The 14,144-nt window shown below is 34.4% G+C and overlaps 2 long non-coding RNA genes across 5 annotated transcripts in view; one reads left to right on the forward strand and one right to left on the reverse strand.

Moving 5' to 3' along the window:
* si:dkey-81p22.11 overlaps nucleotides 1-14,144 on the reverse strand; it is a 168,305-nt gene that overhangs the window by 75,733 nt on the left and 78,428 nt on the right.
* LOC141380532 (uncharacterized) lies at nucleotides 2,291-4,597 on the forward strand. Of its 3 annotated transcripts, XR_012398668.1 has the most exons (7): nucleotides 2,291-2,360; nucleotides 2,634-2,671; nucleotides 2,968-2,995; nucleotides 3,196-3,255; nucleotides 3,567-3,683; nucleotides 3,776-3,879; nucleotides 4,458-4,597. It is a non-coding gene; the product is annotated as an uncharacterized lncRNA (long non-coding RNA). The 3 variants fall into 3 exon arrangements; XR_012398667.1 differs by lacking the exon at nucleotides 2,291-2,360 and having other exon boundaries at nucleotides 2,556-2,671; XR_012398669.1 differs by lacking the exons at nucleotides 2,291-2,360; nucleotides 3,567-3,683; nucleotides 3,776-3,879; nucleotides 4,458-4,597 and adding an exon at nucleotides 3,359-3,382 and having other exon boundaries at nucleotides 2,556-2,671.

The following is a 14,144-nucleotide window of genomic DNA, read 5'->3' on the forward strand; positions in this document are numbered from 1 at the left end:
TTATTTTTATTTGTACAATTTTTTTGTTGTTTTAAGTAATAAATGAAAAATTTCTGTCATACATGCATATAGGCAAAAGAAGTTTATTTATATAGCAAACTTCATACACAATGGTAATTCAAAGTGCTTTACATAAATTCGAAAAAAGAAAACAAGAAAATAAAAAAATATTAAAAGAATGTAAAATGATTTAAACTGTTAAAAACAGATTAACGTGTTTAAGAGGTTATAAAAGAATGAAAAAGAAGAGACACAATAGTGTGATTTGTCAGATGCAGCACAGTAAGCTAAACAGACGTGTTTTAAGTCTTGATTTGACAGACAGACAGACAGACAGACAGACAGACAGATATATTTAGAGCAATGGTTCTCAATTCCAGACCTTTGCCCCCCACCCCTGCACATTTTGTATGTCTTCCTTACTAAAGTGACATACAAAATGTGCAGGGCGGTGGAACTTGAAGACTGAAATGGAAAACCAGTGATTCAGAAATACAGAACGTAGACTAATACCTACTGGAAATATATAACCCAAATTAACCTAATTCATTAATTATATGTATCATTAGTATAGATTACTTGTGTATTTTGCAGTAATTAAATAGAAATACAGATAACTCATGATTTGTAGGCTTTGCCAGAGTTTCATGCACTTCTTTTAGCATCAGTTATTACCAGGATTTTTCATGTGACAACTGAATTAAAATGCAGATGACTCAAGGGAAGAGAAAAAGGTTTTTGACCCAAGAATACATCTGCTGAACAGCTATACTGCATGATAATGATCTGCATTTCTATTGGGAAGTTTATTTGTATATATGCATATATAGACAGATGCATATATCCAGATATGCATAGACCCACACAGATGTAAAATTAAAAACTGCTTATAAAATCAGTTTCACCTACACTGTAAAAAATTTCCAGGTTTTCACAACAAGTTACTGTAATTTTTCACAGTAAATTACATTAGTATCCCTTCACAGTATTTAACTGAAAAATTCACAGTAATATATTGTATTCATAACTTTATTGTGAACTTACGGCAGGTAGCATGATTACAGCAAATTACTGTGAAAAGGGATATATCTTTTGCACGTTAGTTATCAAAATTCAAACCTTTTTTAACTCAACATAGAAATTAATACAAATGAACTTTTAACAGATAATAACAGAATGTTATAGCCCCCAAAACGATTTGGTTACCAACATCTTTTTGGTTGTACTGCACCTTTATTTAATTTTATACAGTTAACATAGAATAGGAAATAATATTTAATGAACAACTGTGCTTAGCCAAAACATAATAAACTGGAATAAAAAGTAATTAATTAATGAAACCAAAGACTGTTAAACAGCCAACAATTATTTTAATGGCAGGGTAAATGTCTGCTTTAGACGTTTTCATGAGTATTGGGCACCTGTCATCGCCTGGAGGTCACTAATCTCAGAATTAAATATATATATATAAATTATTATTTTTTTTATCTATATAAATAAACCACAGATTAGAGTTTTAAACAACTACATTCTAGCATGAAAAACAGTTAAAACTTAATTTTCGGACGCATATAGAGCCATCGAAGACGGGGCAATTGTCCCAATGTCTAGCCTGAAGACAGGCGCCTCTCGGCAGATACATGAGTAATGAGCGCCGTTACCGCCTGGAGGTCATAGATCTCCGCTACCGGCAAAACACACTTAAAATTACACACAATCTTTACTAACAATCCACAGATTTGAGTTTTGAAGAACTACATTCTCGCATGAAAAAGTGTTAAAACTTTATTTCATTACATATTACAAGCAATATTTATAATATTATGTGCCTTCTCATCCACCATTACAGCTTGATGCAGCTTAAGGTGCGAAATGAATCCTGGGAGGAAAAAATAATAATTCTCAATACACTCCAAACGAACTTTATTCTTATTGTTGAAGTCAGAGATATGTAATATTTTGAATGGCGAAGAAAATAATTAACTTTATATTTCAATCAATATATTACTTTTGCACTGCTTCGGTTCAGGACTCGTGTAGCATTGAATCAGATTCAGATATTTTATCAGACGTGTTCATGAGCTCATAGTCATGAACAAGCAATTCGTGTACAAGCAGTACACGAACCAAGCAATATGATGAAATATTAATGAATTATATGTTTGCGTCTTACAATATTATACAAAACGGAATCGTTTTCAGGCGAATTCGACTCTTTACTGTTCACTTAAAGGAGCCGAATTCGACTCTTTACTGTTCACTTAAAGGAGCCGATTCATTGAACAGAACTGACTCGAACGCAAACAAGCGCCATCACGACAACGCCTGCGTCGTCTCTTCACCCAACGGATTCATGCTCGGTAAGTGTTAAAATATGACTTTTGTCCGTTAAATGATTGTTGTATGTGTATTTCTGTATAGTGCATGTCATTTAACAGGAATATACCGAGTACTTCAGTTGTACTCGCACGTACAGGGTTTAAGCGCGCCTTTTTTTAAAACAAGAAATTAACGACGCCAGATGGTGCTTGTATTGTTTTCTGAGGTATTAGCATAACGTTAACGTTAGTTCCTGAAAAAAGAAAGGGAATTTTCTTTAATTAACTTCTTGTTAACTGCATTTTCTGTTTCAGTACAAGACTGAAGTAAAGGTGAAATGACTAAAGTTAAGGTAAGCTCTGACCTTCACTTAAGTTAACGTTACTGTTACGTTAGTCACCATCATGTACGTTAATTTTGTTCACTGTAACGTTAACGTTAAGTTAGTTAAATAAACTAAACTCATTATGAAACAAGTCTTAACTGTTAAATGAGGCTTATAATACAATTCAGTTGTATTCTTTTAAACTAACACTAACACAGTACATATTGTATATTTCTCACTAGTGTTAATGCAGTGCTAACATTTACTAATGAGAACTAATTGTATATTGTCACTAACTGTAGATTTTATTTTTTGGTGTTCAGGTGTACCTGATAATAGCTGAAGTGTGAGGTGAGTAAATTCCGAGCACACAAATATAACCTAAATTCATTATCACAATCTAAACCTATATATATATATATATATATATATATATATATATATATATATATATATATATATATATATATATATATATGAGTATGTGTGTGTGTGTGCGTGTGTTAGGTTGAGTCTTATTCTACTCTTATTATATTCATATTTTTTTGCAGCCACAGCCATTGATGTTGAAACACTGATGCTACCAATCAACCATCGCTTGATTATTAAAGGTAATGTTGATGCCTTCCTCATTTTTATTAGATTTTTAAATGTCAGGTTTTTCACAGATTTGTTGTGAGCAGTTTCTTGTACAAACTCTTTTTCTTCTTCCAGAAGTTCCACCAGTACCTCCAGTTGTAGTAAATATTAGACAAAGATTTTTTTAAACTATAGTTTTTATTGTTATTAGCAATTTTACTGGGCATGTGTTTTTGTTTGCTTGGTTTTTAATAGGCAGAGCATGGAATGTCAACTTTGTTTCTACAAACAAATTTAATTATTCACAAACACCTCTAATTTAGTCCTTCTTTCCCCCTTTTAGTCTTATTCCTTGGAGGGTCGAGTGGTCATGGGACCTCACCTGGGTTTCACAACTGACTTTGGATCTGGTCTGAAACTGAAGTATGCTGAAGATGCCTTTTGCACTCTGGAATTTAAAGTAATGTCATTTAAAGTAATGGGGGGGGGGGGGTTAAACAAGGAATGTATAGGAGCACAAGTCATGACTCCCCTTTTCCCCTTGTGATAAAGGGCCGTGTTGCAGACACAATTTGTTTGTCTGTGCTGGAGACCAGAGGGGAAGCTGTCTTTGAAAGGATGGGGCTCTTATACCATATGTGAAGTTACCTATTCAGGTGAGTGGATTACATGCTAGTCATTGCAAATGCATGAATAGTGGGAAATTTTTACTGGGCAGCACAGATTAAGTGAAACTCAAAAAACGTTGAAAACTATTTGGAATATTTGCAAAAAACTTGATTGAAATGAATACAACACAAGTGCTGTATCACTTCAATCAAGTTTTTTTTGCAAAATTTTCCTAATATTTAAATCATGAAAAATTAGCTTGATGCAAGAAACATCCTGCTAGTATTCAAGAGCAAGTGCTGTGATGCATGTGTTAACTTTACAATAAGTGTGAACCCAGCGTTAGATTATAGTCTGTAAACAGAAGGTGTAAATCAAATCAACTGTTTTAAAATGCTCTGCCTAGGTCATTAAAACCACTATTTGTTGTTGGACTGTTCTTGATTGTGTGTTTGTGATGGAAATGTTTTTCAGATGTTTTTGTTGAAATGATTGCAGTTTGACTGAGCTACAGTATTGTCAGCATGTTCAAACTGAGCTAACAATAATTTTGCTCTGTAGTGCAGCAGTAGTGTCCCAGTACTGTTGTATGAAGCTAACTGTTTGTCTGCCCTTTTGCTTATAGGTGCTTTTGGGCACCAGTTTGGAGATGGAAGACAGACGAAGTCAAAGAAGCAGAGAAGACACATCAACCAGCAAGTGTGTAAAATTATCAGGAAAATGATTGACCTTGAATAGACGACTGCCTAATTTAGCAAGAAGTTTTGTCTCTCTCTCTCTCATGTGTGTATGTATATATATATATATATATATATATATATATATATATATATATATATATATATATATATATATATATATATATATATATATATATATATATATATATAATGAGAGAGAGAGAGAGAGTGCGCACTCTGAAGCACTGCTTTTTATATGTATGCTAAATATGATGTCAGATTTTTTTATTAATATGTTCTTATAGTATTTTTTGAGGCTTCACTTTCACCTTTTGAAAGTTTTCTGAAATGTTTACACAGATGTCATTAAGCTGTTAAATAAATCTGTAAAATGTATGTGTGTTTGTTTTTATTTTGATTTTAGAGTCTTCTCAGATCACCCAAAAATGAAGATTCTGTCGTCATTTACACATCCTCAGGTTGTTTGGACACAAAAAGGAATATTTGATATGTTTATTCCTGTGTTTAACAAAAAAAAATCATTTTTAACAGAGCTGGAACAACCTGAGGGTGAGTAAATCAAGATAGAATTTTCATTTTTGTGTGACCTAAAATTGCTTTGAAATTTTACAGCACCAAACTGTTAAATTACAGTAATCCGGGATATAACTGTAACTTTACAGTTAAATCAGGTATTTAAACTGCAACCTACTGCTAAATCACAGTAATCGTTTTGCAAATTCACAGTAAAATATAGTTAATTCTACAAGATAATACAGTGAAATCACAGTAACAGACTTTATTATCTACTGTAAAGTTACAATATATTGTTGTAATTTCACAATAATTTAATGTGACAAAACCACAGTAAATTACTGTGAACTACCTCACAATAATTTACTGTGAATTTACATACAGTAATTTACTGTGAAAGTAATGCAATTATTAGCCAGTAATTTACTGTGAATTTAAGGTCAAATTTTTTACAGTGTAATTACGAACGTCATAGTTTAATGTAAAATTTTTGTATTCATGACCAAATGTTTAAAACTCAGTATATCTATCTACCATATCAACCTGATAATGCTACATCACGTATTTTCTTTTTTCCAGGTAAAAGATTAAGTCCTAACAGTATCTTCCAATTACAGCCATCAAAACATTTGTATTCTGAAACACAGTCTAGCTATCTGCATAAAAATAATGCCTTTCCGCTGGTCAGTCAGTGCATAGGGAAAACCCCTGGTGCTCAATCAAGCCACGGTTTTATTTTTCATCTGAACCATCTTCCATCTTCCCCCTCTTTCCTATTCATCCATCGCTCTACCATTCCTCTCCTCCATTTATCTTTCCCTCCCTTTGCATCGCTCGCTGCGCAGCCGATATCAAGGCGTGCTCCCGAGCCCTTCAAAGGTCAAGTGATACAAGGTCATTGGCGGGTCAAGCCTGCTGACTGGCTGACCTCCGCAAGGACTTCAGCCAGCAGCCAATCGCACGCCGACGTCTCCCACAGCAGCCTGACGGGCCCTCGGCGACGCATCACGTGACCGTTAACCGACTGAAGCATCATGATGGAAATGATTAATGATGCTTTTAGTACCTGTTTAGAATGAAGCTGTCCACACTGCACTGTAATTACCCACTCCCAGGCGGCAGCTGCCTAACATAATTGCTTTTTGTTTGTTGACCTGGTTTACTAGAGAGAAAGATGGCTTTAGGTAGGTGAAGTGTGAGCGTTGGTGCATGTTGGCCTGTAAGGTGCGTGATCATATGTGATGTCAGATTTAGCTCCATCCTTAAAAGGCTCGGCTGACCCATGTGATAGCTTTTTTTCCCCTTTTCAGGCAGAAAGGAATTTTTTGTTTTATTTTTGAAAGTGCATTTGACAATTCTTCATTTTTATGTGGCACTCCGGCCACTGAGAGGTAAACACAAGACGTGTAAATCTGCAATAAAGTTTCAGAATCAACAGCTGTGATTGTAATAAGTAATTCGGAATAAACTGAGATGTTGGTGAATGAAACACTCCTTCCTCTAATTTCTGTCCATATGTCTTGAAAGCAACCCATATTTCAACTGAAAGCACTTAAACTGTTACGCGGCTGTAAACATAACTTGCATTTGGTCACGCATGAATCAAATGATGGTCTCCAAAGAGCATCAAAGAATGTTCATATTCTCAGCGACAGGATTATACAGGAATCATGAGGAGCTGATCTGAGAGTCGAGAGTTGAGAATATGGAGTTTAAGTGTTTCCCAACTTTATTTTTGCTCCAGAAACCCTCATCTGCCATGATTTAGAATCATTGCCATCGTCAACAAGCATTTCCACATACAAATAACATTTAAGATAAGCACTTATTCTATTATAATTAATACAGGTCGTAATAAAAAAAATATTCTGGCATGAATATATTGATGATTGCTGATGTTGAAACATTATGTAACCCATTTTTGGGCTATATAAACAAAACGTGTAGTGTGGTGTGTTGGAATTATTAACCAATTCTATGCATGTTCAATCAAAAAAGTCAGGAGAGGATTCAATGCCAAAAAAGTATTGATTTATTACTTTTCCTTCAGCTTAGTCTCTTTATTCATCAAGGGCCGCCACAGCAGAACGAACGGCAAACTTATCCAGCACGTTTTACACAGCGGATGCTGTACTGGGAAACATCCGTACACACTCATTCACACACATACACTACAGCCAATTTGGTTTATCCAGTTCACCTATAGTGCATGTCTTTGGACAGAACTCAGGGGGAACATGCAAACTCCACACGGAAATGCCAACTGGCCCAGTTGGAGCTTGAACCAGCGACCTTCTTAGTACCAAAAATATTAGCAATAGATTAGATACAAATGAATGAATTCCAGGCGAGGCAGTGGCGCAGTAGGTAGTGCTGTCGCCTCACAGCAAGAAGGTCGCTAGTTCGAACCTCGGCTCAGTTGGTGTTTCTGTGTGGAGTTTGCATGTTCTCCATGCATTTGCGTGAGTTTCCTCCTGCTGCTCCAGTTTCCCCCACAGTCCAAAGACATGCGGTACAGGTGAATTGGGTAGGCTAAATTGTCCGTAGTGTGTGAGTGTGTGTGTGGGTGGGTGGATGTTTCCCAGAGATGGGTTGTGGCTGGAAGGGCATCCGCTCGCATGTGCTGGATAAGTTGGCGGTTTATTCTGCTGTGGCGACCCCGGATTAATAAAGGGACTAAGCCGACAAGAAAATGAATGAATGAATAAATTAATGAATGAATTCCGTATACAGAGCTCTGGGTTAAGTCTGTTAGTTAACTAACAAAACAAAAAAAAACTAACAAAAATGTTAGTTAGTATTCAAGCATGTCACACTCGCTACTGCCGCCACCGGCTTGCTTGGTTTTGGGACTTGTGGAGCTGCGCATCGATGGATTTTCTCTTCAGTGAATGGACTTTCAGCAGTGAAAACTAAACCACACTGAACTGAACTTCAACTCTGAAAACTAGACTGACTCGGTTTTAATCTACTATAACTACATTAGGCTGCTTTGACACAATCTTACAACAATAGAACAATACAACAATTGTACAATAATAGGCCTATATAAACACGAGCAAATTGACAACAATAAAAAAAATTGCAACAGTCAAACCACCATATAATTTTTATAGTCATTTTTTTAATTTGTTTAATTTAATAAATATTAACCTCAAATGATGAGACTGGTAGAAACAATGCTTTAAGCACAAGTCTAATGTTGCCTTAATTTTGGAGACCATTCTCATTGTTCAGTTGTGGCCTGTATTTATTTTCACTGTATTTGATAACTATAAAGGAGTCAAAGTTTAACCTGGTGCTATAAAATCTGTTGCAGCTGATATTATTGTCGTGTTGTTAATCTAATGTTAACACACCAATTCTATGAAATAAAACTGAAAGGCTGATGGCTTTTTATTTGCATGTTGTTTTTTGTGTAACTATTAACTACCATTTATATCTTTAATTATGCATGAATATAATAATTCCATTAGCTTAATCACATTTTTTTGACTTTCGGAAATTACTAAGCGAGAATCGATCCCCTGTGATTGTCCCGTGACCTGAGAGGTCCCAACTCCTACTTTGGGAACCACTGCTATGATATATATGATATTTTATACTGTATAATTATTAATGTACACCTCAAAACCAATGTTTTAACTTTGTTTTATCAATATCTGCTGAAATATCCCTGATTTTTGATGAAAATGTGTTTCGACATATAGCCATTTTCTTGACAACACTAAACAGAAATTTGGAAGAAATGTTAACAGGCCATAATATGTACAATAAAATCAATATTAACATTTTCCTCAAAACCATATGCAGTACACCAAGTAAAACTGAGGATTTTAAAAAGGTCTCTTAATTTTTTCCATTTCTGTATAAAATATACTGAGTCAGCTGACACATATTATTTTATTTAAAGCTCTTATATTACTGTACTGTAGCGATATTACTCTCTTTCGGAGTCTCTAGAGGCATTGCACAAGACTGTGTGAAATCGATGCCCACTATTATAAATTTTGCCAGACTGGACTTTCTTATTGCACAAAGTATGAATGTACAGAAAAAGTAGTTTAGGATTTACATCACAGTGCATTCATTGACTGATCCAAAACTTTCACTGCAAACCAAGAACAAGAAACTCAAGTGTTATTCCCTTATTGTGACATACTACAAAGTGCAACACACTGTAAAAAAAAAATACGTAAATTAGCAGTTGTGTTTTGTGTTTCATGTTTTTATTTGTCCCAGTTTATCAATGCCTTTGAATTACAATATGAGACCTAGCTCTTTCTTCCAACAACTTTTAACATTGAAAATTTAAAAAAGGTGACTTTTGATAACATTTTTAATAGTTTAAAATGATATTGTGTGGGATTATGTTGTATATTAATGTACAAAAACCTTGCAATAAGCAGCCAGTACATTTTCTGTTATTTCATAACTTATTTTTCTCTATATACTTTTTTCCACATGATGTTATTTCAAACTACTAAAATGTCAACAAAAGTCTCACATTATTAGGCTACATTATTATGGAATAACATCTTCTGAACTTCCACCAGGTATGCCTGTTAAGAAACAGGGTCAATTTTGACTTCTGCAGAGCTGGCATTGGTGTTTACAGCTCATTTTTCACATTGATTCACAGCCCTTATTATTAATGAGCAAGTGAGAGTAAATGAACTGAAGGAAAACATAAAGCAAATAAATAACGCTTTCCCTTACAGATATAAAAAAACAACAACATGCTGAAAACCGCTAGGTCCCTGACCCCTTTTATCTCACCTTTCCGAAATATTAGCAAGTGATATTTAAAACATGAATTTACACACATAAATCACCAGCATGCGACTGTGCTGTCCTGTCTTATAAGCACATCTGCATTCGTCCAGCACAAAGTGTCATATTTGTCATTGAACTTTTTGCATCTGCTCTGCATAGCACCATTGATCTCTGACCCCACACGACGATGGCGAGACCCTGATAAACAGGCCACGGCTGACCTATAGGCTGGCATTGAGAGACCGTCCATAAATTTGCAGCTCTTTTCAAGCGGGTACATTTGAGCCAGTTTTGAAGGCCCGGAGGCAAGTCTGCTATCAGCCCTTCTCTGTGTGAGCAGCTTTCATCCTCCGGCTGGTTCTCACATAACTCAGCCACAGTGTCTCTCCCTCGGCCTCATAAATAACATCCCTATCGTCTGATAATGCCCACTTAATGCTTAGTCAATAAACCCCACAGTGCCATGGTTTCTCCCCTCTCTCTTTTGTACATAAATATAAACAGTACACTCGGATTGATGTGACACCCGGGTCTCGCTCCATCTGGGTGGAGAGGAGCAGCCGAAGGGCCCGGAGAGAAGCAATGGAGGAGAGGAAGAGAGAACTGCAGGTGTTTGGATGAGATAGTGGCCAGAATGGTGGGATGGGAGCACTGCGGCACTGACTGATCACCTGAGAGAAGCGGCTGCTAATGTAATAATTAATTAGCGTATCAGTTTCTTCCGTTCTCGCAGCAGGGCTTATTTGACCCATTTGGATTATAGTCTCTTTAGAGGAATGTTCCAGGTTTGGTGCAAGTTAAGTTAAAGCGATATTTCACCAAAAAACGAATATTGTAACCCTCAAGTGGTTTCCAATCTTTATGAGTTTCTTTGTTCTGCTGAACACAAAAGAAGATATTTTGAAGAAACCAGTAACCAATGACTCCCATAGTAGCAAAAACAAATACTATAGAAGTCAACGGTTACAGGTTTAAAGCGTTCTGTAAAACAAGGGTGCCCAATTTTTTTCTAATGAAAGGCCACAAACCAAACTTGATTAATGGCCATGGGCAGAAGGGAATTCGTTAAAACTGCATTATAATACAATACCTTCCTCATTCATTTTGAAAATAAATAAAAAACAATAATCATATTAACTAATGCATTATACATTGTTAACATTTAGTAATGAACCTATTATATTAAAAATAAAGTTTAATGTTGAATACACTAGTCAATCTGCACCTGACTTTGCCTTGATTCACTCACTGAGGACTTCTAAATTGTGGTCTATCCGTTTAATTCATTTACAATATTTAATTGATACATTTGCTTTTTTGTAGCTTAACAATAAAACAAACTGATAAACTAGAAACGATAATGTGTATTAAAAGTTTTAACCCTAACCCTCCCCAAAATTCTCCCTTTTCTTTTCAGAGGGCCAAATCAAAGGTTACCATGGGCCAATTTTGCCAAATCCAGTTTGGGCATCTCTGCTCTAAAACATCTTCTATTGTGTTCAACAAAATGTCAGAGAGGTTTGAAAAAAGTAAAGGGTGAGTAACCCACATGGAAAGAACCTATATAAACATATACAATTGAAGTCATAATTATTATCCCCCTTTGATTTTTTTTCTCTTTTTTAAAATATTTCACAAATGATGTTTAAAAGGGTAAGGACATTTTCACAGTATGTCTGATAATAGTTCTTCTTGAGAAAGTCTTAGTTGTTTTATTTCAGCTAGAATAAAAGCAGTTTTAAAATTTTTAAACACCATTTTAGAGGCAAAATTATTAGCCCCTTTAAGTTTTTTTTTTTTTGATAGTCTACAGAACAAACCATCGTTATACAATAACTTGCCTAATTACCCTAACCTGCCTAGTTGACCTAATTAACTTATTGAAGTTTTTAAATGTCACTTTAAGCTGTATAGAAGTGTCTTGAAAAATATCTAGTCAAATATTATTTACCGTCATCATGGCAAAAATAAAATAAATCCGTTACTAGAGATGAGTTATTAAAACTATTATGTTTCGAAATGTGTTGAAAAAAAATCTTCTCTCCGTTAAACAGAAATTGGGGGGAAATAAACACGGGGCTAATAATTCTGACTTTAACTATATGTTTTAATAAAGGTTTTGATATTTTTTTTTAATATATGTGACACATAAAATTAGCCATATACAATTGAAGTCAGAATTATTAGCCCCCCTAAATTATTAGACTGCTTGTGTATTTTTTTCCCTAACTTCTGTTTAAGGGAGAGAAGATTTTATTCAACACATTTCTAAACATAATAATTTTAAAAACTCATTTCTAATAACTGATTTATTTTTTCTTTACCATGATGACTGTATATAATATTTTACTAGATATTTTTTAAGACACTTCTATACAGCTTAAACTGACTTTTAAAGGCTTAGCTAGGTTAATTAAGTTAACTAGGCAGGTTAGGGTAATTAGGCAAGTTATTGTATAATGATGGTTTGTTCTGTAGATTACTGAGAAAAAAATATAGCTTAAAGGGGCTAATAATTTTGTCCCTAAAATGCTACATAAAAAATTCAAAACCATATTATCAGACAAACTGTGAAAATGTCCTTGCTCTGTTAAATATATTTTGGAAAATAAAAAGACAAAAAAAAAGGAAGCTAATAATTCTGACTTTAACTGTTTGTCACATATATTAAAAACCTAAATCAAAACCTATATTAAGATTTCCGCAGATTTTTAGCCCATTATTAATTCTGTTTATTTACTTGATAAAATGTATGTAAATCTATATTTATTCGGTTTTTAATTGATTTCAGTAATATTATTATGACTAATGTGAAAACGTTTATCTGATTTATGTACAATGCAGTGTGTACAGTAATATTTTCTGTCTTATAGACATATGAAAAACTTGCTTTATTTACCAAATAAACCATTGGATTTCCATTTCAAACATTAAATAAAACTTAAAAAGATATTATTTTTTATTTCATATATTAAGGTTTTAGTTATGATACTCCCAAAATAATTCCAAAGAAATCCACAGGTTTTTACCAAAATTCTCAGCAGAAATAGCAAAAAACATAGACCTCAGCTTGCTTTATGCCAAAAGATGTGTAGCTTTTGTATGGACAAGAATGCAAAGACCAAACACTACTCAATGGATAAGACAAATGTTGTCAAGTCTGCCATTAGAAAAATATCTTGTATACTAAAAGCTAAACGTTTATTTGAAAACATATGGAGTGCTTTCATTAGTTATATCCAAGAAGTGGAATTAACAGAGGAAGAAGTTGATGAATAATTGTTGATGGATAATGCAGTTCCAGCTTTATGGTTCTGTATTGATACATTCTTCAATATATATCTGCTGTACCTAGTACTCAGTATGATTATAATTGTCATGTTTGAATAGATAATCATTAATGAGAAAAAAAAAGAAGCAGTTTTACTTTTATTTTATTTTATTTATTTTGTTGTTTGTTTGTTTGTTTGCTTTTAGTATTTATTAGAAATATACTTACATCCTCATATTTTGTATAATTTGTAAATGCAACAAGGTTATTATGGTTTTAAAATGTTTGTAAAATGTTGTATTTTAATGTGTACAAACTGAAAACGAAAAATACAAATATTATGGAAAAAAAATAGCAAAAAATGTCCACAGATTCCGTCTGGCCCTACCCATAAGACTTTAGTTGAGCTCCAGAACACAAATGAAGATATTTGACATTATATCTGAGAGGTTTCTGTCTCTTCATTGACAGCTTGTGAAACTGCCACTCCCATAAAATATCACTGATGTAACTCCAGTAGTTTATGAGGCCAAAGGAATGCTCTCTCTGAGCAAACAAACACAGATAATGACTTCATTCAACATCCACATTTATCTATGCTATGCATCACTGATGTGTGCAATCTTCCTTTATTAAATGAGTGAGTAATTAGTGGATGAGTAAGTGAAGACAAAATGTTTGTTTTTTGGTGAACTATCAATTAATATACACAACTTCAATAGCATAGTCAGAAGTTGTATAGTGTGGGGAAAAAAACTATACATTTGGTAAAAAAAAAAAGCACATTCATTCATTCATTTTCTTGTCGGCTTAGTCCCTTTATTAATCCGGCGTCGCCACAGCAGAATGAACCGCCATTTTATCCAGCAAGTTTTTACGCAGCGGATGCCTTTCCAGCCGCAACCCATCTCTGGGAAACATCCACACACAGGGAGAACGCAGGGAGAACATGCAAACTCCACACAGAAACGCCAACTGAGCCGAGGTTCGAACCAGCAACCCAGCGACTTTCTTGCTGTGAGGCGACAGCACTACCTACTGCGCCACTGCC

Source organism: Danio rerio, chromosome 23 (assembly GCF_049306965.1).
Source record: "Danio rerio strain Tuebingen ecotype United States chromosome 23, GRCz12tu, whole genome shotgun sequence".
Taxonomy (NCBI): domain Eukaryota; kingdom Metazoa; phylum Chordata; class Actinopteri; order Cypriniformes; family Danionidae; genus Danio; species Danio rerio.